This window comes from Schistocerca serialis, chromosome 2 (assembly GCF_023864345.2).
Source record: "Schistocerca serialis cubense isolate TAMUIC-IGC-003099 chromosome 2, iqSchSeri2.2, whole genome shotgun sequence".
Taxonomy (NCBI): domain Eukaryota; kingdom Metazoa; phylum Arthropoda; class Insecta; order Orthoptera; family Acrididae; genus Schistocerca; species Schistocerca serialis.
In genome coordinates this window covers 994,834,275-994,857,833 of record NC_064639.1, presented here as the reverse complement: position 1 = coordinate 994,857,833, position 23,559 = coordinate 994,834,275, and the positions used below count along the sequence as shown (strand labels likewise).

The window sequence follows — 23,559 nt, the reverse complement described above, 5'->3', positions numbered from 1 at the left end:
TAACTTTTAAAAATATGAATACACTGGTAATATAATCTACTGAATTAGTTTGTAATAATTTGGTAACGTATAATGTGACACGTTCCACTTCGCTGATAGTTGTCCCTCTCGACAAAAACTACGAAAAGCGAAAAAGGAACGAATTTGTGAATGATTAAATGTACGAGAAAGCTGTCTGCCTTCTGCTAAGAATTATTATTTCTGGGGATAGAGAAGGGCAGATGTGTTTTTAGGCTAGTTTAGTTATTGGGTTACAATGTTCCTTAGAGAGTCTTTTTGTGCCATAAATGCTAAAGTATGTTGTATAGGCGATTTACTACATGGACGGGTGGCATGTCCAGGAGCTCGGATACAGCCGATGTAACACTATAACAGTTAGCGATTCAATAAGGGTCCTGTTAGTTTCGGGTAGCATCACAGAGGGCACTAGTAACAACTAAAATTATTCTCAACAATATTTCTCTTCGTAACATGATTCGTTTTTGCTAAACAGTCTGGAAGAACATGCTTAGCTCGTGTCTGCTTATCTTGTCCTTTCGCTTGTTTTTTATACGAAGTAAAAACTGAGTGCTTGAAGATTATAAACAAACGTATTTATATGAATAGAAAGCGCTATAAAAATAATCCCAATTGGGCAAAAAATGCTTCGATTGCTAAGCGGAGGCCTGTTAATCAATATCATTTCGTCAAATAAGTCTGTTTCGACATTGGCGAAAAGAAGGCCAGCTGTACGGTACTGCCAATGCCGATTCAAGTTTTGTTCAATTACACTACTAGAATATACAAGTTTAGACTTAAAATGCTACTATTTTTAGAAACAACATGTTTCAAGTTGGTGAAACTATAGCTCATGAAATATACAAGCAATTGCATTGTACCTTTTTCTAATTTGTGAGTCGACATTTTTACACAGTAGTACGTAGAATGTCTGCGATATATTGCAATTTCGATTTCTGAGGCATATTATTGTAAAGACACTGCTGTCGAAAAAATTGACTTTGTTTCAGAGTGCGGTCATTGAGATAAAAATCGTTTTTGAAAGTATTCCTACATGTTACTTTAGACAATATCATTGGTTTCACAGCAGTTTTTGGGATTTTGTTCTCGGTTGTTCAGATTCCCACCAACCGCCCTCGCACGGCACGAAAGTTTTTCGCCGATGTCGTGTACTGTGTTCTGGGTGCAAGTTTTTAACTTAAAGTAGATACATAACACAATCTTAAAGGTGTACAATGAAGGTCTAAAATATGTTTTGTAATTTGTTTGTTATTTTCGTGAAAAAAAGAAGTCATGAATATGGCGTTCAAAATCGAGCGTCACCCTGGTCTATCCCCATAAGTACTCTGAAAATATGTGTTACATTTTATACTTTTAATAAGGGCTATACCGATTTGATGCGTCTGTCTGAATTCAGTTACCACAACGCAGTGCTACTCCTTCACAATGAAACGAGAAGAATAACATCTACGCCACAACCTCGTCTTTTCTGTTTCATTTGTAATCCATACGATAACAGGCGTCTTCGAGAATACTTACTATAAGGCGTACATATATATTATTAATGTGATGTCTATTATTCAGAAGCCGGCCGGAGTGGCCGCGCGGTTCTGGGCGCTACAGTCTGGAACCTAGCGACCGCTACGGTCGCAGGTTCGAATCCTGCCTCCGGCATGGATGTGTGTGATGTCCTTAGGTTAGTTAGGTTTAATTAGTTCTAAGTTCTAGGCGACTGATGACCTCAGAAGTTAAGTCGCATAGTGCTCAGAGCCATTTGAACCAACCATTCTATTATTCAGATATCGATAAAAGAGATCTGAATTTCGTTCTTCACAAATTGTTGTGAAGAGTGTCTTATCTCAAGAAAAACTGCTATCAGTTTCATAACGGGGATTAATCGCTGGAATTAAGGCATGGCTAGCGTTGGGAGTCTGTCTCTGTATGGCCTCCGTAATATGTGAATGTCTTCTTCCCTGTGTGGCTCGTCCAGGCGGAGGTTCGAGTCCTCCCTCGATAATGGGTATGTGTGTTTGTCCTTAGCATAATTGAGGTTAAGTAGTGGGTAAGCTTACAGACTGACGACCTTAACAGTTAAGTCCCATAACATTGAACATTTTTTTTGTCTTCTTCCTGATAAGTGATATGGATTGTGAAATCTGACGTTCCTTACACAAGTATAACGGGTTCAAAATCCATGCGATTATCAAGTAAAACTCTCCCTCTCTCCCCTTCCCTCCCCCACGCTCTCTCTTTCTCTCTCTCTCTCTCTCTCTCTCTCTCTCTCTCTGTCACACACACACAAACACACACACACACACACACACACACACACACACACACAATCTATCTGGCATACGTCATTCACGAAGCTAACTGGAGGTAATTACGATTTTGTAGTAGCACGTTAGATAAGAGGTGGATAAAGGTGGCTGTTGACACCATCAATATATTCGTAACCACTTATTTTTGTCAACGAGGATTGGTCATATAAATTTAATTCCTGCCGCTTTCTGTTAACCAAGTGGTAGAAATGTCGTACAATGTCACAAAGACAAGCGCCATAACAAGTCACTGCAGATAGTTCTGGTATCCGGTAACTAATGTATGTTATACGATGAAAAAAGGATAGCATAAAAAGTTCAGTGTAGTTCAGCGAGTATGCATTAGCTACAGCAAGGACCGACATTTATCCACATGCAATTTAGTCTCCACTACTTTCTTACCCTAGTTTCCAGGGCAGGTGCAGAAAGTATCATAGTATTCAAATTGTTCCCTCCGTATTCATTAGAAGCGACGCTATTGCACTGTCCTATTTAGCCGGTGCGCTCGCTGCGACGTCGTGGCTCTGGCTCTAACAAAGTTGGCCCCTCCGGTCTACCAATAAGCAGAGACCAACGCGGTTGGAGTTCCATTAATTACTGGGGAACTGAGATGTCTCATTTCGTGGTCTGCGCCCCTCTCTCGGCTATCGAGGACGGGAATTTACTGGCGCCACTCGACTGCTGAGTTCCGCTACACCTGCCAATTAACAACGGCAATATCGCTGCAGGCAGTATTCACGGGCCATGGAGCAGTTGCTCCCGCTAGCTAAGTGTAACACACCTCTCCCCCCCCCCCCCCCCCCTCTCCTTCTCTCCTTTAATCAATCGGAATCATTTCTATCATTCTAACCACAGATTTCAAAGTCATTTTCTTTCATCTATATAATTTTTGCATTTAGATTAGCTAAGAGTTTAGAATGTAATCCCCCTACTAATGTTTGGACTTTCAGAAGAGAGTCAGTTAACAGAGTTCATTTCACTCCGTGAAAGACCGATGTCATGTTCTTTCCCGCTGGTGATATCGTCTTCACCTGCTTTGGAGATTTTGTCCACAGTTTCGCTTGTTGTTCTGATAGAGGTGTGTATCAGTGAACAAATGTTTCATTCATTGTCATATACCGACTCAGAAAATCAATTTTATTGTTACGAAAACGCAAAATACTATTGGGAAATTGTGATTCTAAATCGTTTCTTGTCCGACTCGAACAGGCCTGCTTTCCATCTTGCACAAAACTTTCGCACGTTTAACTCTATAAGCAAAATTCAGCCGACGTCTTCTTCTGAATCCCTTACAACCTCCACCTTCACATCCATCTTTGTACGTCGATCTTCCAAGATTTAGGACGATTTCTGGGTTATCCTTCACATGAATAACCTTACATTCTCAGCGTCTTTTAATTTGAGCAGCTCATTTATTCACAATGGAAACTGAAGGAAAGAATCACCTCACACATTTATGAACACCGTGCGTATTTCTGTTGGAGACAAACCTTCTATAGAATGCTAATTGCAACCAATTATTGGACAAATCGAATTCCAGTTTCACATGGATCCTCATGGGAGTAGCTCCAACCTCATGTGGCACCAACCTCTCGGGAAAAAACAAGAGTCTTATACTGCGATCCATGGGCGAGGCTGAGAATTTTTCAGGCCATCGTCTTATATTGTCTGATCTGCCACACAGACTCATTAATGACCTCTGTCAGTATTAGCACCCCTGGTATGGCACTTAAAAGAAAGACAATGTGACAATTCAAATAGCCATCAGGCCTGACGGTACGCCATCTGATATATATACAATCTGATAAAAAGTATTCGGACACTTCAGTGTAATGCGAAATTGAACACTAGTTGTTATGAAATGCCGACCTACACGTATAGAAGGAAGCGGGGTTGTTTTGATGTCAGCAGAGCTAGTAACATCGAATACTCTGCTCAAGAATCACGAGAGGAGGAGGTATAGTCGGAGAAGACCGCGAGAAGGATGAGGATTTCAGTCAAATTACATGATGGTCAGGCAGAGATACTGGATTGTAAGTCGTACCCAGGAGCAGATACAGACTCAGATTACAATTTAGTAATGCCGAAGAGCAGGCTGAAATTTAATAAACTAGTCAGAAATCATAAATGAGCAAAGAAAGGCGCAAAAAAGTAGTAAGGAATGAAGAGATTCATCTGAAGTTCCCTAAGGCTATACATTCTGCGATAAGGAATAGCTCAGGAGGTAGTTCAGTTGAAGAGCAATGTGCATCTCTGAAAAGGGTAATCACAGAAGCTGGAAAGAAGAAAGCAAGTACGAAGAAAGTAACTGCGAAGGGAACTTGGGTGACTGAATAAAGTGCAAAAATGTTCAGGTAATTTCAGGTCACTTAGGAATAAAATAAATAGGAAGTGCAGAGAAGCTGAGGCGGAATGGCTGCGTGAAAAATGTAAAGAAATCTAAAAGCAGGTTTCTGTCGGAAGGACTGACTGACGGTACAGAAGTGTCAAAATAACCTCCGGTGAAATTAAAAGAAATGGTGTTAACATTAAGAGTGTGATGGGAACTTGACTGTTACATACTGAGGCGAGAGCGGATAGCTGGGAATATTGAAAGCCTCTATGATGGTTAAGACCTGTATGTTGAGGCGATAGAAAAAGAAACAGAAGTCGATGTAGAAGAGAGAGGGGAGGCAGTATTACAATCAGATTTAAGCTGAGGAAGACCTAAGATCAAATTAGCAGAAGAGATAGATAAAATTCCACCAGAACTTCTAACATAATTGGGGGAGGTGTCAACAAAACGACTATACACGTTGGTATGTAGACTGTGAGTTTGGCGATATACAATCAGATTTCGGATGAACATCATCCACACGCGTCAAGTTGCCGACAACATTAATAGACAGATTAGATGACGATCAGTTTGGCTTTTGGGAAGTTAAAGGTAGAAGAGAAGTTGTTCTGACGTTGCACTTGATAATGGAAGCAAGACTACAAAAAATCAATGCACGCTGATAGGATTTGTCGACCCAGAAAAAGCGTTCAACAATGTAAAATGGTGCAAAATGTTCGAAATCCTGAGAAAAGTGGAGTAAGTTACTGGGAAAGACGGATAATATACAATACGCAAAAGCAACAAGAGGCAACAATAGGAGGGAGACCAAGAACGATATGTTCGGATTAAAAGTGGTTTAAGAAAGGGAAGCAGTCTTCCGTCCCTACTGTTCAACAATTTACACATCGAAGAAGCAATGACGGAAATGCGTGAAAGGATCAAGAGAGGAAAGTCAGTGAAAAGGTTCGCTAAAGATATTGCTACAGTGAAAGGGAAGGATTACATTATCTGCTGAATGGAATGAACAGTCTAATGAGGACAGAATATGGAGTGACAGTAAACAGAAGGAAGACGACAGTAATGAGAAGTAACAGAAATGAGAATAGTGAGAAACTTAACATTAGGGTTGGTGATCATGAAGTAGATGAAGTGAAGGAAGCTTGCTACCTGTGCAGCAAAATAACCCATGACGGACGGAGCATGGAGAGGGGCATGGAAAGCAATCTAGCGAAGAGGGCATTCTTCGCCAAGAGAAGACTACTAGTATCAAACATCGGCTTTAATTGAGTAACACGTTTCGGACAATCCACATTTGGAGTACAGCATTATATGGAAGTGAATCATACATTGCGGAAGAAACGGAAGAGAGGAGAGTCAAAGTCTTTGGGATATGGTGGTAGAGAAGTGTTAAAAAATTTGTGTAATGAGAATCGGCGAGGGAAGAGGAAAGGAATGTATGGAAAAGATTGATATTAAGCAGCAACAGGACGGTAGGACGTATATTGAAGACGTCGGGGTACTAGAGGCAGCTATAGAGGATAAAAGGTATAGATGAAGAAAGTGATAGGAATACATCCAGCAAATAGTTGAGGACGTTGGTTGCAATGCTACTCTGAGCTGAAGAGGTTGGCACAGGAAAATTCGTCGTGGGCCGCATCGAAACAGTCAGAAGACTGATGACCCAAGGAAAGAAAAATTCGGAAGCAGTAACAGGATAAATGATTGGTCAGCAAAGCTCGGTGACCGAGCAAGCATCAGTCACTGGATGTCACCTGAGTAACAAATTACAGATTCATCAGTGACCTTTCAGCCCCCCGAAAACTGCTCCCATTCACTGTTGCTGATGCGACTATGAAGTGGATACACGAACAGGCACAGACCACGATGATTTCATCTACCGAGGGACAGGAACCATCGAGCATCGTGGAGGGTGGTTCAAAAAATCAAATGAAACACACAGAAGGAATGATTTGTGAGTTTCATAAGTGCTACCAGAAGTTACGGCTAGCACAGTGACTATTCGTGGGAGTTAAAAACAATTGGGTACAATGATCGAGCATGAGCCGTGATTTTCTGCAATCACTGCTAAGCGATGCTTGAAGTTGTACAAAGAGCGGATAGTGGATGACTGGAAACGGTTGGTGTGGGTTGATGACCCACACTACGTCATGTGGCAATTTTGCCATCATGTGTCGTGCGAACAGCAAAGTCCGGAGAAAATGATTGCCTTGCTAACAGTGTGGTTCCTTATAGTGCTTCAGAAAACGCTAAGTATTGAAGGACATGATACATTCTACAACAGTCTCTACTGTGTACAGTAGATGAACGGCTCAGAGATGATGACAGAATCAGCATGGCAAAGGATCATATCATACAGCATCACCTGTGAGTCAATGATTTGTTGACAATAATCTTCCTGAAATGGTCTGTCCTCCCCGAATCCCGACATGAGACCAACAGAACAACTTTGGGGTGAGTAAGAACGTCGACTTTGCTCCAGACTGCGCGCTCAGCATCACTTCCTTTTCTGGTTTCAATTCTTGGTGAAGAATGGGCTGCCGTTCCTTCACAGGCTATCAGAGACCTGTTTGAAAGTGTAGCCGGCAGAGTTCAAGCCGTCGTAAATGCGAAGGGTGTGGCCACCCCATAATAATGTCCACTAATACACTATGTGATTAAAAGTATCCGGACACCAGCCTGAAAATGACTTACAACTTCGTGGCGCCCTCCGTCGGTAATGCTGAAAGTCAATATGGTGTTGGCCCACCTTAGTCTTGATGACAGCTTCCACTCTCGCAAGCATACGTTCAGTCACATGCTGGAAGGTTTTTTGGGGAACGGCAGCCCATTCTTCACGGAGTGCTGCACTGAGGAGAGGTATCGATGTCGGTCAGTGAGACCTGGCACGAAGTCGGCGTTCCAAAACATCCCAAAGATGTTCTACAGGGTTCAGGTCAGGACTCTCTACAGGAACCACTCCACCACAGGTCGTACTTTATGAATAGGTGCTCGATCGTGTTGAAACACGCAATCGCCATCCCCTAATTGCTCTTCTACAGTGGGAAGCAAGAAGTTGCTCCAAACATCAATGTAGGCCTGTGGTGTGATAGTTCCACGCAAAAGAAAAAGGGGTGCAAGCCACCTCCATAAAAAACACAACCACCCTATGACACCATCACCTCCGAATTTTACTATTGGCACTACACACGCTGGCAGGTAACGATCACTGGGCAATCGCCAGACCCATACCCTGCCATCGGATTGCCACTCTGTGTACCGTGATTTCTCACTACACACAACGTTTTTCCACTGTTCAAGCGTCCAAAGTTTACGCATCTTACATCAAGCGAGGCGTCGTTTGGCATTTATCGGCTTGATGTGTGGCTTATGAGCAGCCGCTCGACCATAAAATACAAGTTTCCTCACCTCCCGCAGAACTGTCGTAGTACTTGCAGTGGATCCTGACGCAGTTTATATTCCTGTAAGATGGTCTGGATAGATGTCGGCCTATTACACATTACAACCCTCTTCAACTGTAGGCGGTTTCTCTCAGTCAATAGACGAGGTCGGCCAGTACGCTTTTGTACGTGTCCCTTCACGTTTCTGCTTCACTGTCGCGTCGGAAACAGTGGACCTAGGGATGTTTAGGAGTGTGGAAACCTCGCGTACAGACGTATTACACAAGGGACACCCAGTCACCTGACCACGTTCGAGGTCCGTGAGTACCTCAGAGAGACCTCTTCTGCTCTCACAATGTCTACTGAATACTGAGGCCGCTGATGAGGAGTACCTGGCAGTAGGTGGCAGCACAGTGCACCTAACATGAAATACGTATGTTTTTCTGGGTGTCCGGATACATTTGATCACATAGTGTACGTGTCTAGGTACTTTTGATAAAATAGTGTGCATTTCACTGTGAAGTCGTAATGGAATGAGCCCATTTTGTAGCTCGTATTTATCGAGAATGTCTTGCGTAGCAAGTAGTCCGAGTGAATGGAAAACAGGGCAGGTTAACTCCTGTTTTCCAAATGAATAATGGTAGCAAAACAACTTCAAACCAATACCACTGACGTACATCTGTTGCATGGTCCTACAACACATTACAACCTCAAAAACCACGATATTCTTATTGAAGAAAGGAAATAAAAGGCAGCACGCTTCTCTCAAAGCATAGGCACAGTTTCAGAGAGAGAGGGAAAACAATCGTGTGAAACACAGCTTGCTTTTTTCACAGGCGACATCTCTGAAAGAGAAAATTCAGATGAACTGGTGGATATCATCTACCTGTATTTCAGTAAGGGTTTCTGTACTGAACGACATCATCGACTACTAAAAATCATACGTTCTTCGTAAACATGTAATTGGCTCGAAAAATATTTCTCTAATGGAACACAGTACGTTACATTTGATCGCACAGAAAGGAAATATGTTCCCAGTTATCAGGTGCACCAAGATCACTTTAAAAGTTTTTATTGATTACCTGTTTTGACATATACGGTCTGGTGTCATAGGTCTTGTAAGACGTTAACAGAAGTTCGTAATCTTTACAAACCTGCAAGTCACATAGTTCTAGATGTCCGACATTGTGTTAACAACTGGGGTCGATGTGAATTGTAATATATGTGCAAATACTCTTATACGTATTGGTTGCAATCGTCTATTGGCTATTTTTGGGACCTCCGGAGACCTCGTATGCAAAGTCAACATAAATGATTGAAGCGACATCATAAATTCACAGCGGCTACATCAACTGACGTATTGTCGTAAATGTCAGCCATCATGTAGTAAAACTCAGTGAGTTCTGTATTGTTGTAGCCGATATTCAGATTTCTGCCATGAAAACAAAGCAGTGGGCATTTTTTTAAATGTATTGGCTTTCGGAGTGCCGATACAGCCATCCAAATAAATGAAATGTTAGATTATAATTTGTTTCGACGATGTAACATAGCATTAATAAAAGACTGATTCGATATAATACAAAATTTTCGATAAGAGTATACGAAAACGAGTGAACAAGACGAAAATGGAAAACAGGATACAAAATGGTAGTATACTACAAAATTCCGACTGGTAACGCAATAACAAATGATAAATAACTGTTCGCACACATTTGGTCTATTACCAAATCACTCCACATTAATGACTATGTATTTAAATTAAAAATAAAATATGCTTTGTATGTCCTGTGAGAATTGTTTCAGAAGCTGCAGATAGGAAAGTGAATATTTGTCCAGGCCGTAAAGGACCATCTGGACAGAACGCAATAACACTTTACAAGAATCAGAGTTGTACAGCCACACGTATAGACACACCAGTAGTCAGACACGTACAGTGAGCAATTAGGCAAGATGATGACAGGCGCCGAGAAAGTGTATGTTGTGCTTGAAATGTATTTACTTCAGTCCGCCGTAACAGTGCAACGACACTTCAAAACGAAGTTCAAGATAGATACACCATCTGTCAACTCCATGTGCAATTTGGAGCTTCTGTGCAGTCTCACGTTTTAAAGTTTATAGTCCCTTTTTCTTCTGTGGAAAGACCGTTACATGGCACGTGCTGGAAAACTGGCTCATGCCACAATTGGCGAACGACAGTTTGCACTTCATCCACCAACAGCAGGGGTGCTCCAGCCCACTTGCATCATGATCTTCGTGATGTCTTAAACACGAAATTGAGAAACAGGTTGGACCGGTCATGGTAGGGTTGGTGATCACCAATTCATGTCATAGCATCCATGCTCTCCGAAACTTGTTGGTGTGGAGTTATGTAAAATATTCCTCTACCAATAAATCTACGAGAATTGCCAGCTCGTCTCAACAGTGCTTTTGAACAGATTGATAGGGACATGCAGCGCCGAACGTGAGAAAAACTTAATTATGGCGTTGATATCTGCAGACTCAGTAGGGGGCACATATGGAGCACTGGTAATACGTCTAAAAACTTTTTAATTTTTTTCTGTGAGTCCGGAAAGCCCCGTGATAATATGTCAAGTGTTATAGCTACAACACGGCAACGGCCTTGCCCCAGTGGATACACCGGTTCCCGTCAGATCACCGAAGTTAAGAGCTGTCGGGCGTGGCCGGCACTTGGATGGGTGACCATCCGGGCCGCCATGAGCTGTTGCCATTTTTCGGGGTACACTCAGCCCCGTAATGCCAACTGAGAAGCTACTCGACCGAATAGTAGCGGCTCCGGTCAAAGAAAACAATCATAACGAGCGGGAGAGCGGTGTGCTGACCACACGCCCCTCCCATCCGCATCCTCAACTGAGGATGACACGGCGGTCGGATGGTCCCGATGCGCCACTTGTGGCCTGAAGACGGAGTGTTATAGCTACAACGAATCTGCGAAATCGCCTCAGTGTTTAATACTACAGGATGAGTTCCTGAATATAAAAGTATCTAACAAAAAAATTACGCCAGACGCGTGTCTTTCTGAACGTAACTTCCATCCTCGCTTCTCGTAACACAACTAGAGGCAACTTACTTACTATCACAGTAAATTTATTCGAAATTGCGCATGTGGACGACCATAAGCTATAGAATAGATTGACGACAGTGAAATTTTATGCATGACCGCGGCTCGATCTGAATTTCCCGCATTTCGGGAGCGGTCGCCTTACGTTTTGTCTGAGACTAGGGTCAGACTCAAACTTCGTATGTCGCGAATCATGCGTGTACAACCTGTACTCGTACATCCATTATGTATATTCCCGTACGGGTGAGACATTTTACATGAAAGTCGATTACCCAGTGCCTGCGTTCTGCTGAATTACGATGCAGAGTTCCTTTGGACACGAAAAATGTTCAAACGTGTGAGAATCGTTAAGGGACCAAACTGCTGAGGTCATCGGTCCCTAGACTTACATACCATTTTAACTAACTTACACTAACTTATGCTAAGAACAATACAAACACCCATGCCCGAGGGAGGACTCGAACCTCCGACTGGAGTGGCCGCGCAATCCGTGACGTGGCGCCTCAAACCGCCTTGCCCTTTGGACACGCTTATATGTCCAAAGGGACAGGCACTGCGTAGGCTACAGCAGTTATGAAGTACATTAAATATATTTGCAATTTGGGATATGGACAACCATCTGCTGTAGAGTGGAATGACAATGAAAATTTGTGCCGGACCGGCACTCGAACCCAGATTACCAGCTTATCTCGAACGTTCACCTGACCATTTGGTTGTCCGTGCACGACAAACGGCCAGACACAAACTTCCATATGACGTCAATCACCGACACAGAGAAAGCGACTTTGAAGTAAAATATCTTACTTTTACGGGAATCTACCGGGTGATCAAAAAGTCAGTATAATCTTGAAAACTTATTAAACCACAGAATAATGTAGATAGAGAGGTAAAAATTAACACACATGCTTGGAATGACATGGGGTTTTATTAGAACCACCCCATATTGCTAGACGCGTGAAAGATCTCTTGCGAGCGTCGTTTGGTGATGATCGTGTGCTCAGCCGCCACTTTCGTCATGATTGGCCTCCCAGGTCCCCAGACCTCAGTCTGTGCGATTATTGGCTTTGGGGTTACCTGAAGTCGCAAGTGTGTCGTGATCGACCGACATCTCTAGAGATGCTGAAAGACGACATCCGATGCCAATGCCTCACCATAACTCCGGACATGCTTTACAGTGCTGTTCACATTATTCCTCGACTACAGCTCTTGTTGAGGAATGATGGTGGACATACTATTTCCTGTAAAGACCATCATCTTTGCTTTGTCTTACTTTGTTTTGCTAATTATTGCTATTCTGATCAGATGAAGCGCCATCTGTCGGACAGTTTTTGAACTTTTGTATTTTTTTTCTTTTTTGTTCTAATAAAACCCCATGTCATTGCAAGCATGTGTGTCAATTTGTACCTCTCTATCTACATTATTCCGTGATTTATTCAGTTTTCAAATTTATGCTGACTTTTTGATCACCCAGTACATAATGGGTGTACGAGTACAGATTGTAGACGCATGACTGACGAAAAACAGAAGTACGGGTCTGGCCATGAGTCATGCACGGAATGCCATATGGCAAGGCGTCAGCTCAATATGTGTGGGAAATCTGGGTTCGACTAAGGGCTCCGGCAGAAGTTTCACCTATCGTCTTGTAAGGATGACCTCCACTCTTCGTCCCGGATTTTTTATTAACCTAAGACTCCAACGCGCACTCGTTAATACTGCTAACAATGAATCATGTGTTGCCTCTTCAGAAAGCGATCATAGACTCCTAGTTATGATAATTAGATTAACATGAAATTGCAACTGAACGTCCTCCGAGGCAGCTTCCAACAAATTAGTCCCTTTTACACGAGATCGCATTTCGCACCACGATCCAAGTGCCGCTCTTCGGAAACTGATCGTAAATTCCTCCTGAGCTGTCTTAACAGTTTGTCGCCTGCAGGCTCAGGGTTCGCTTTGACTGGTTTGTCTTGCCCACTAATGATTGACGATAGTAACAGAACAGAAACCTGCAGTTAGTTTCTGAGTATGAACTAAAAGATACTCAGGTTATTGTTAATAAGTTGTCGGTACAGGTAACGTCAGGGACAGCATTGGGGATGTATATTAATAGTCAGACAGTAAATGTAAATGACGAAAGATCTTGCAATCAAGCATCGGACATGATCCACGTTGTCTGTGTTGGTCCCAGGATGATACGGCTTCTACTCTACCTAATCATGCTCTGAGACCATCTGCGGCACAGCGAAACGGCTACGCCTCTTGCTGACTTACAGCGGCGTCAATCTTTCTATACTGTAAGCCAAGGCGTAACGACAAAATATAATATCGTGTCGACAGAGATGTGGCTTAAACGCCACAATGGACCTCTAACAATTTAAATATAAATAAATGATTTATCAGACGTATTCGACTGTACTATAACATATCGCTCTGACGATGGTACATTCTGCACGAAGTATCGTCGTTGAACGATAGTAGGCAATTGCTGAGAGATGGGAAAATATTTCCAGTTGATATAATGAATGACGGATATCTTTACATGTAAATCAGTGTAAGATACTGCTCATCTATACTACAATATAAAGATTAACTCTTGTTTAAGGTATGTTAACAAAAATGTACTTGATAGATTTACTTCCTATTTCTGCACGATGCTCTAACAAAAATTCGAACGGACGCAGGTTACATATGTTTTAATATAAATGATACATAACCATATACATCTTCCCTATATATAAAAGGCAATGCCCTAACTGCTTGATTCACTCATTCACTCATCATCGCCTAGCCCAGACCACTAAGTATAGAAACCTGAAACTTGCACAGCGTGTCGATCTTATATTGTAGGCATCATTGAAGAAAGGATTGTTCGAAATTCCACTCCTAAGGAGCTAAGAGTGGACTTTCGAACAGTCCCTTTGTGGCGTCGCAACTAGTGCGCGATCGCCCATTTGTCTACTAAAAGCTTTACTTCAGAATGTATGTGGGCTACAATGTAAGCCGGTAGAGTATTATATGGTCAGTAACGGACGAGTTGTGTCCTGCAGACTGACGCCACGACCATCTGCTGCAGCTGCACGTGTGAAAGTAGTGGAGTAGCGCTGGCAGGCCACTTACATTATACGAAACTAAAAATATTAATAATTAATAAGGGAATAACCTGAGGAACGTCATATTTGATGTACATCCTTCTGTTGTGAAAACAAACAATATGTCAAAGTCTGAGATCAAAAATATTTGTATTTTGGAAGTTAGTAAAATTCCATGAAAAAAACGTAATTTTCCGACAGTTAAGAATTTAAATAAATACAGTGATGTAATAGTTCACCTTCAGTGACTATGTACGATGATCTGATAACACTTTCAGTGTTCATATATAAATTTGGAAAGTTTTTAGTTTCAGAAATCCTCTGTGACTTTTCTATAATAGTAATTTCAAGAATTCTAAGTAAATATGTATATTGTGTGTTAGGGTGCGTGTGAATGAGAATGCGTGCGTGAGAGTATGTGGGACGTTCGGCATTATTAAAAATCATTCATGTAATTCTCTACAGGAACTGGCAAGTGTTCCAACTCTGTAACGTGGGAACGAATCCACTAATGGTTCCCCTACTAGTGAATGTCGGATGTCCAAGTATGTATGCTTATGTATAAGACAGCCAGAACACTCGCGACTACATAATAAATTTCCAGATGTAGAGTAAAGCTTATAGTTCATTTTGTTTTGTTTATTTAATTAGAGAGTTTTGTGTTAATTTGATGACGTCAGTGAGCCTAGAGAAGTGGTTGGTGCTTGCTAGATTTTGGCGCGAGCCGCGCCCTAGAAGTGAGTTCTCATTGGTCGGTCGTAAGTGCTGACAACCAATGAGAAGCGAGACGGTTGGCCGCCTAGCGAGGAGACACAGTTTGGAGTAGTGGGAGAGTGAGAGGGGAGTCGCGAGCTAGCTCTGATTGGAGGCGGTTATGATGGATGTGACTTTTCGCATTATGTGTAAGATGAAGTCTTGGGATGACTTCCGCGTTATGGTCCAGTGTTAATGGTATCTGGTAGTGACCAGAAACTGTTTATGAAAACTTTAGAGTGTTGTGATAAATCGTTCCGACGAAACTCGCGAGTGAACTTTGATTTATATAGCGTGGCGGTACTGAGTATATTCTTACTGAGTATTTTATGGCGAGTATAAACTTTTACTAAAGACAACCACTGAATATCGTGTGCAGAAGTAATTGGCCGATCATTGACTGTGTTACAAGTAATTGGTTTCGGAATTTGGGAATGTAAAAGTTCTGGCTGTTTTAGGTATAGTGCTAACTGTGACCAGAAAATTTAGTAATTTTCGTAAATGTGGGCTGATGATCTTGCTTAACAGCAATAAAGATCTATTGAAGGTTTAAATTTGAACTTCATGTTTAAAGTACGAGTGACATCCCCTTTCCAAATCATTTCTTTAAAGTACATAGACAATTTTCAGCAAATTTTACTTATAGCAGCCTCCGGCGTGTAGCTATGAGGTTACAGTTTCCTCAACACTGCTTTTCTGTGGTCTTGTAAGTAGCTGCAGTCAGGAGTTTACGTGGGAAGATCTACCGCTGTAAAGAGGTAGGTGAACAAAAAAATAATAAAAGAAATTGTATTGCAGCAGCAGCAACGTATAATCCGTCGCAATTGGTGCATCGCACGCACGCACGTAAAAAATCCGTCGCACCTTCTTCAACGATGCCTACAATACAAGATGGACACGCTCTGCACATTTCAACTTACTATGCTTAGTGGTTGAAGAAGAGATTGTTCGAAATTCCACTCTTAACGAGCTGAAATAAGGGATGTAAATCTTTCTGAAAAAATTTCGCTATGAAGACAATTTTCAAGCCTGCACTACGAAAACTGGTATTTAGTTTCTCAGTCAGAAATTTAAAAAAAAGTTTTTCAGCATTTTTGTAAATTCAATCGCTAAGGGGGTAAAATAATGGATGAAAGTTTTTCTAAAAGCAAAATATTATTAAAGCATTTTCATTGTTGCAACTATGAAAACTGATATTTGACTTCTCAGTTAGAAATTTATAAAAAATTACGTCTTTCAGTGCTTCTGCAAATTCAACACCCTAAGGAAATGAAATAGTTGATGAAAATATTTAAGCAAATATTTCATTATATTAGGAAAAGCCAATTACTTGAAAACTGGCATATAACTACTCGGTTAAATATGAAGAAATATGTATTAGGGGATGAAACTTTATATGGAAATATCGCGACAAAAACGCAAGAGATGTGAGTAACAAAACCATTGATTCGCATTTAGGTCATAAGAACTTTCCCAAAGGACCATATATATTTATGAAATTATTTTTGATGTAATAACTACGTGAACACGAGCGAATCCGGTAAGCCAGTACTGTATAAATGGGCAATGTTATTACCAAAAATCTCGAAAAATTCTGAACCGATTTACGTCAATATTTAGATGATACTCTAATAAACCTTCAAGCGGACATGGGCTGCATATTTTTCAATATATATGGTATATAAATATATGTTTCAAACCCACATTATTGTATAAGAAAAGTCGATGTTTACTGCTATTATCGAAAGCCTCGAAACGTTTTTGACCAATTTACTGCAAATTAATAAGCCTTAATAAACGTTCAGAGTTAGACATTTTTTAATATGTATGGTAGGATGATTCAACTGTAGCTCGCAACGCCTTCAAATACTATGGGCTAGATTTACATATTCTCTCGTACGCTACGTGCAAACAGTTGGTCTTACGGAAAAAATAACAGATCTTCTGTGTACGAAATTTAACGTAGTTACATTTTGTACTGTAATGCGTTTTTGCTAGAGGCAGAAGTTTTCAAATTATTCAAGAGAAACGTACAAAAGTGAATTTCAGACCAGTTTTTCTTGAATAAGTCGAAAACTGTGACCTCCATCGAAAACTACACGCTGAAGACCTTGCTGTCGTGCGCCCACAAAACCCCTCTACCACCACTACTACTACGAAAACTACTGTAAATTTCCTATAAGAACATCCCATCCACTTTTTCTCTAGTATTAACAGTTTTCACTTAGCGAGCGAGAAAATATGAAAATCTTGCGTGTGGTGTTCGAAGACGTTGTGGGCTGCAAAAAACCCAGGGTAGGGGTTGCTGAACCACCGTTCTTTACAAAGAAATATCGAAAAGTTCTGGACTGATAAACCTGAGATTTTTACACGTTATTTTAATATACATTTGGACGAGCTCTAGGAAATATTCATACAGACATAGCCTATATGATTTATTAGATAGCCCGCATCTCGTGGTCGTGCGGTAGCGTTCTCGCTTCCCACGCCCGGGTTCCCGGGTTCGATTCCCGGCGGGGTCAGGGATTTTCTCTGCCTGGCTGGGTGTTGTGTGCTGTCCTTAGGTTAGGTTTAAGTAGTTCTAAGTTCTAGGGGACTGATGACCATAGATGTTAAGTTCCATAGTGCTCAGAGCCATTTATTAGATAACAATGTACAGGTTTTCTCCTAAAACCGACTGCGAGGAGGAAAATGCTGTGCAATGCTGTGTTGTAAAAATGTGCAGTTTCGGTTTCTTTCTTGTAGACGGCTTTAACGGCGGTAAAAGGGCATTTAAACCATTACAAAAGCAGGTCGGTGTGGCCGAACGGTTCTAGGCGCTTCAGTCTGGAACCGCGCGACGGCTACCGTCGCAGGTTCGAATCCTGCCTCTGGCATGGGTGTGTGTGATGTCCTTAGGTTGGTTAGGTTTAAGTAGTTCTAAGTTCTAGGGGACTGATGACCTCAGAAGCTAAGTTCCGTAGTGCTCAGAGCCATTTGAACCATTTTGAACCATTACAAAAATGTATTTTGAAACAAAAATTGTACACAACTATGTGCTGTTTTATTTTGTTCCTCACAGTCCGTTTTGAGAAGGAACAGAAAGGTGTATTTCTGGGTTATGAGAGGAGAGGAGGAGGTGGGTATACAGAGGAGAAAGAGAAGGAGATTAGGACGTTTTTCCAATTCCTGTCATACTCAGCATTTGCGAAGCAATGCCGGCTTTGCTAGAAACAAATGAAAAGAAGTTCATTGAATAGTCCTGTAATATTAACGTAGATGAACTATGAACCAGAGTTATCTTACTCTCCTTCGAAACAGTCACTTCCCATAACTATGCACTGCTGAGCTCTGCAATGTCCTCGAAACTCAGTACGAAGTATTCCTTTCGGATGGTGTTCAAAATCCGCATCACGTTTCGTTGGATGTCAGGAATACCTTCAAATATCTTTCCTTTCAAAGCGAATTTGAGTCAAGAGAATAGGAAGAAGTCTGGAAGATTGAAATCCGGCGAGTATGTTGGATGTTCAAGTTGTACCGCCCCTTTTTTTGCCAGGAACTGCTTGGCTATATTGTCTGTGTGCGGCAAGCGTTGCCGTGAACAAAAACGAGGAACGTTGTTGTGCGTACTGGGGTCGTACGCTGCGTAGACGCTGCATGAAACGGGTCAAAATTGCAACGTACTGTGCAGCGCTCAACGTCGGGTAGAAATTCCTTGTAGATAATGCCTTTACTGTCGAGAAAGGTGAAAACCGACGTTTTCATGCGTAATTTTTCGTATCGGACCTTCTTTCGACGAGGTTACGTCGGAGAACGCCATGGTTTGTCGTTCCGTTTCAGGGTCGTATCGGAGACATCAGGTTTAATCCTCAGTGACAACGAGGTTCAAGAAATTGGGTGTAGAATTCAACGTTTCAGCAAAATCCAGTGAAGCCTCTGAATGTTCCTGCTTATGATTGTCAGCCAAGTGATGTGGCACAAGACGACAACACGTTTTCCTCTTCCCTAACCCCCGGGTAAGGATTTATCGCACGCATTCCCGGTTCATCTGCAGTTCGTCCACTATCATGCGCACAGTTAATCGACGGTCGTTCGTGATGAATGGCCTCACTTTCTCAATGTTTTCGTCACTGACCGCGGTCGCCGGTCGTCCGCTACGGGGTTGCCAGAAACATTTTCCCGGCCTCCTCGAAAGCGGGCAAACCACTCGTACACGCACTTCATGGACAGTGCTTGACCCCATAAATACGTACCAGCATTGCAAGCGTTTCTTTCGGTGTCTTTGCAAGCTTAAAACAAAACTATAAATTGATCCTTTGCTCGTTCATTGTCCTCTTCTCAGCTCAGAACCAACGCACTAAAAAAGCACTTCGTCCAACATGTCTAACACGAAACACACACGATGCTCAACTGAACTGCATTTGAGGCTGTGGTGTCACCGCCAGACACCACACTTGCTAGGTGGTAGCCTTTAAATCGGCCGCGGTCCGGTAGTATACGTCGGACCCGCCTGTCGCCACTATCAGTGATTGCAGACCGAGCGCCGCCACACGGCAGGTCTAGAGAGACTTCCTAGCACTCGCCCCAGTTATACAGCCGACTTTGCTAGCGATGGTTCACTGACAAATTACGCTCTCATTTGCCGAGACGATAGTTAGCATAGCCTTCAGCTACGTCATTTGCTACGACCTAGCAAGGCGCCATTATCATTTGCTATTAATCTTGTGATGCATGTACCGTCAGACCGATGTTCACCAATTATGGATTAAAGTTAAGTATTCCAACAGCTACGTACCTTATTTGCTAGACCCAAATCCTTTAACTGTTCCAGACCTCACGCCAGCCTGCGTGAGCTTAAACACGTGCCTTTCGGCTACCCGTCACTGTGGATTGGCTGTCTTGCCAGTCCACAACAGAGGCCAGTCGTCAGCACCGGCCACTACGCTTGTGCAGCCTTGTGAGTCGCCGATGTTGCCCAATCGACCGTTCTGACTTGATTCACCGAACTTTATTGTCAGAGGTTGTAGTATCAGATTACAAACTAAACGGTGAACATCTTGAGAATGTGACATCCTATGACTATTTTGCAATAATTCTAAGAAGTGATACGAAATGGGACGATCATGTCATTTCAGTATTAGGGACGGTAAACAGATTTCCTGCGACAAGGTTGGCAACAGCACTGTAAGTATCGGTCAGACGCCGACAGCATTCATGCTGGCATTCATGCTGGATCCGGCGGATCCAATGTAGCGTGCCCACTGGGCTACATCTCCAGAGGCTCCGCACCACGAACAACCTCTGCCGCTATGATACAAGACGGCCGGCGTCAACCAGGCATCCCACTCGGACTTCGAGCCTCTTCGCTACCTGACGCTATGCAAACGCTTCCTAATAGCGGCTCCGACGCCACTATTCACGCTTAGTTCAGAGTGCCTCATCCATGTTGGCACTGTGGTAGCTGCACTTTATTTCTTGTAATGAGTCTTTGTACACTTACTGTGTCAACTTGTTCGCACAAGGCACTTGCTGCTAGGCTGAATACCGTAACACCTACAACCATCAGAAAGAAACGCATAGTATATCTATTTAAAAAAAGCTGATAAAATGCTCTTAACGTCATTTTAAGAGACAGTCTTCACTCCTTCCGATCTGATCATGTCAGTGTAGAAAAGTTGTGGAATGTTTTCAAAGAGATAGTATCGACAGCAATTGAGAAATATATACCACATAAATTAATAAGTGAGGGTACTGATCTCCCATGGTACACAAAACGGGTCAGATCGTTGTTGCAGAAGCAACGAAAAAGGCATGAAAAATGTAAAAGAACGCAAAGTCCCCAAGATTGGCAAAGTTTTCGAGAAGTTCGAAATATGGCGGGTACTTCAATGCGAGATGCTTTCAATAATTTCCACAACAAAATTCTGTCTCGAAATCTGGCAGAAAACCCAAAGAGATTCTGGTCATACATAAATCACACCAGTGGCAAGACGCAAATCAATACCTTCACTGCGCGATAACAACGGTGAAGTCACTTATGACAGTGCCACTAAAGCAAAGTTATTAAACACGGTTTTCCACAACGCCTTCACCAAGGAAGACGAAGTAAATATTCCTGATTTCCCATCAACAACAACTGTCAAGATGAGAAACATAGAAGTAGATATCCTCGGAGTAACGAAGCAGCTTAAATCACTTAATAAAGGCAAGGCCTTCGGTCCAGATTGCATACCAGTCAGGTTCCTCTCAGAGTAGGCTGATAAAATAGCTCCACATTTAGCAAAATATACAACCACTCGCTCACAGAAAGATCCGTACCTAAAGACTGGAAAATTGCTCAAGTCACACCAATACCCAGAAATGGAATCTGCTGAATTACAGACCTGTATCACTAACGTCCATTTGCAGTAGGGTTGTGGATCATATACTGTATACTAACATTATGAAGTACCTCGAAGAAAACGATTTATTGACACACAGTCCGCACGGTTTCAGAAAATATCGTTCTTGTGAAACACAACTAGCTCTTTGTACTCATGAAGTAATAAGTGCCATTGACAGTGGATGTCAAATTGATTCCATATTTTTAGGTTTCCAGGAAGCTTTCGATTCCGTTCCTCACAAGCGTCTTCTAACCAAACTGCGTGCCTTCGAAGTATCCCCTCAGTTGGGCGACTGGATTCGTAATATCCTGTCAGAAAGGTCACAGCTCGTAGTAATAGACGGAACGTCATCGAGTAAAGCAGAAGTAGTATCCGGCGTTTCCCAAGGAAGTGCTATAGACCGTCTGTTGTTCCTGATATACGAGGGGAGTTCAATAAGTAATGCAACACATTTTTTTTCTCGGCCAATTTTGGTTGAAAAAACCGGAAATTTCTTGTGGAATATTGTCAAACATTCCCGCTTCGTCTCGTATAGTTTCATTGACTTCCGACAGGTGGCAGCGCTGTACGGAGCTGTTAAAATGGCGTCTGTAACGGATGTGCGTTGCAAACAATGGGCAGTGATCGAGTTTCTTTTGGCGGAAAACCAGGGCATCTCAGATATTCATAGGCGCTTGCAGAATGTCTACGGTGATCTGGCAGTGGACAAAAGCACGGTGAGTCGTTGGGCAAAGCGTGTGTCATCATCGCCGCAAGGTCAAGCAAGACTGTCTGATCTCCCGCGTGCGGGCCGGCCGTGCACAGCTGTGACTCCTGCAATGGCGGAGCGTGCGAACACACTCGTTCGAGATGATCGACGGATCACCATCAAACAACTCAGTGCTCAACTTGACATCTCTGTTGGTAGTGCTGTCACAATTGTTCACCAGTTGGGATATTCAAAGGTTTGTTCCCGCTGGGTCCCTCGTTGTCTAACCGAACACCATAAAGAGCAAAGGCGAACCATCTGTGCGGAATTGCTTGCTCGTCATGAGGCTGAGGGTGACAATTTTTTGTCAAAGATTGTTACAGGCGATGAAACATGGGTTCATCACTTCGAACCTGAAACAAAACGGCAATCAATGGAGTGGCGCCACACCCACTCCCCTACCAAGAAAAAGTTTAAAGCCATATCCTCAGCCGGTAAAGTCATGGTTACAGTCTTCTGGGACGCTGAAGGGGTTATTCCGTTCGATGTCCTTCCCCATGGTCAAACGATCAACTCTGAAGTGTATTGTGCTACTCTTCAGAAATTGAAGAAACGACTTCAGCGTGTTCGCAGGCACAAAAATCTGAACGAACTTCTCCTTCTTCATGACAACGCAAGACCTCACACAAGTCTTCGCACCCGAGAGGAGCTCACAAAACGTCAGTGGACTGTTCTTCCTCATGCACCCTACAGCCCCGATCTCGCACCGTCGGATTTCCATATGTTTGGCCCAATGAAGGACGCAATCCGTGGGACGCACTACGCGGATGATGAAGAAGTTATTGATGCAGTACGACGTTGGCTCCGACATCGACCAGTGGAATGGTACCGTGCAGGCATACAGGCCCTCATTTCAAGGTGGCGTAAGGCCGTAGCATTGAATGGAGATTACGTTGAAAAATAGTGTTGTGTAGCTAAAAGATTGGGGAATAACCTGGTGTATTTCAATGCTGAATAAAACAACCCCTGTTTCAGAAAAAAAATGTGTTGCATTACTTATTGAACTGCCCTCGTATATTAACGACATAGGAGACAATCTGAGTAGCACTCTTAGGTTATTTGCAGACGATGCTGTCATTTACCGTCTTGTGAAGTCATCAGATGATCAAACCGACTTGCAAAATGATTTAGATAAGATATCTGTACGGTGCGAAAAGTGGTAATTGACCCTGAATAAGGAAAAGTGTGAAGTTATTCACATGAGTACTAAAACAAATCAGCAAAATTTCGATTACGCGACAAGTCACACAAATCTGAAGGCTTTAAATTCAACTAAATACTTAGAGATTACAATTACAAATAACCTAAATTGGAACGATCACATAGATAACATTGCGGGTAGAGCAAACCAAGGACTGCGATTAGAAGGACAACAGGTGTACAAAGAGACTGCTTACACCACGCTTGTCCGCCCTAATCTGGAGTACGGCTGTGGGGTTTGGAATCCGCAGCAGGTGGGACTGACGGATGACATCGAAAAACTAAAAAAAAGGGCAGC

General features: G+C 42.5%; 1 pseudogene; it reads left to right on the top strand.

Annotated features, from left to right (window-relative positions):
• Positions 1-10,643: 10,643 nt before the first annotated feature.
• On the top strand, positions 10,644-10,761 carry LOC126459651 (5S ribosomal RNA; annotated as a pseudogene).
• The last annotated feature ends 12,798 nt before the right edge of the window (positions 10,762-23,559 follow it).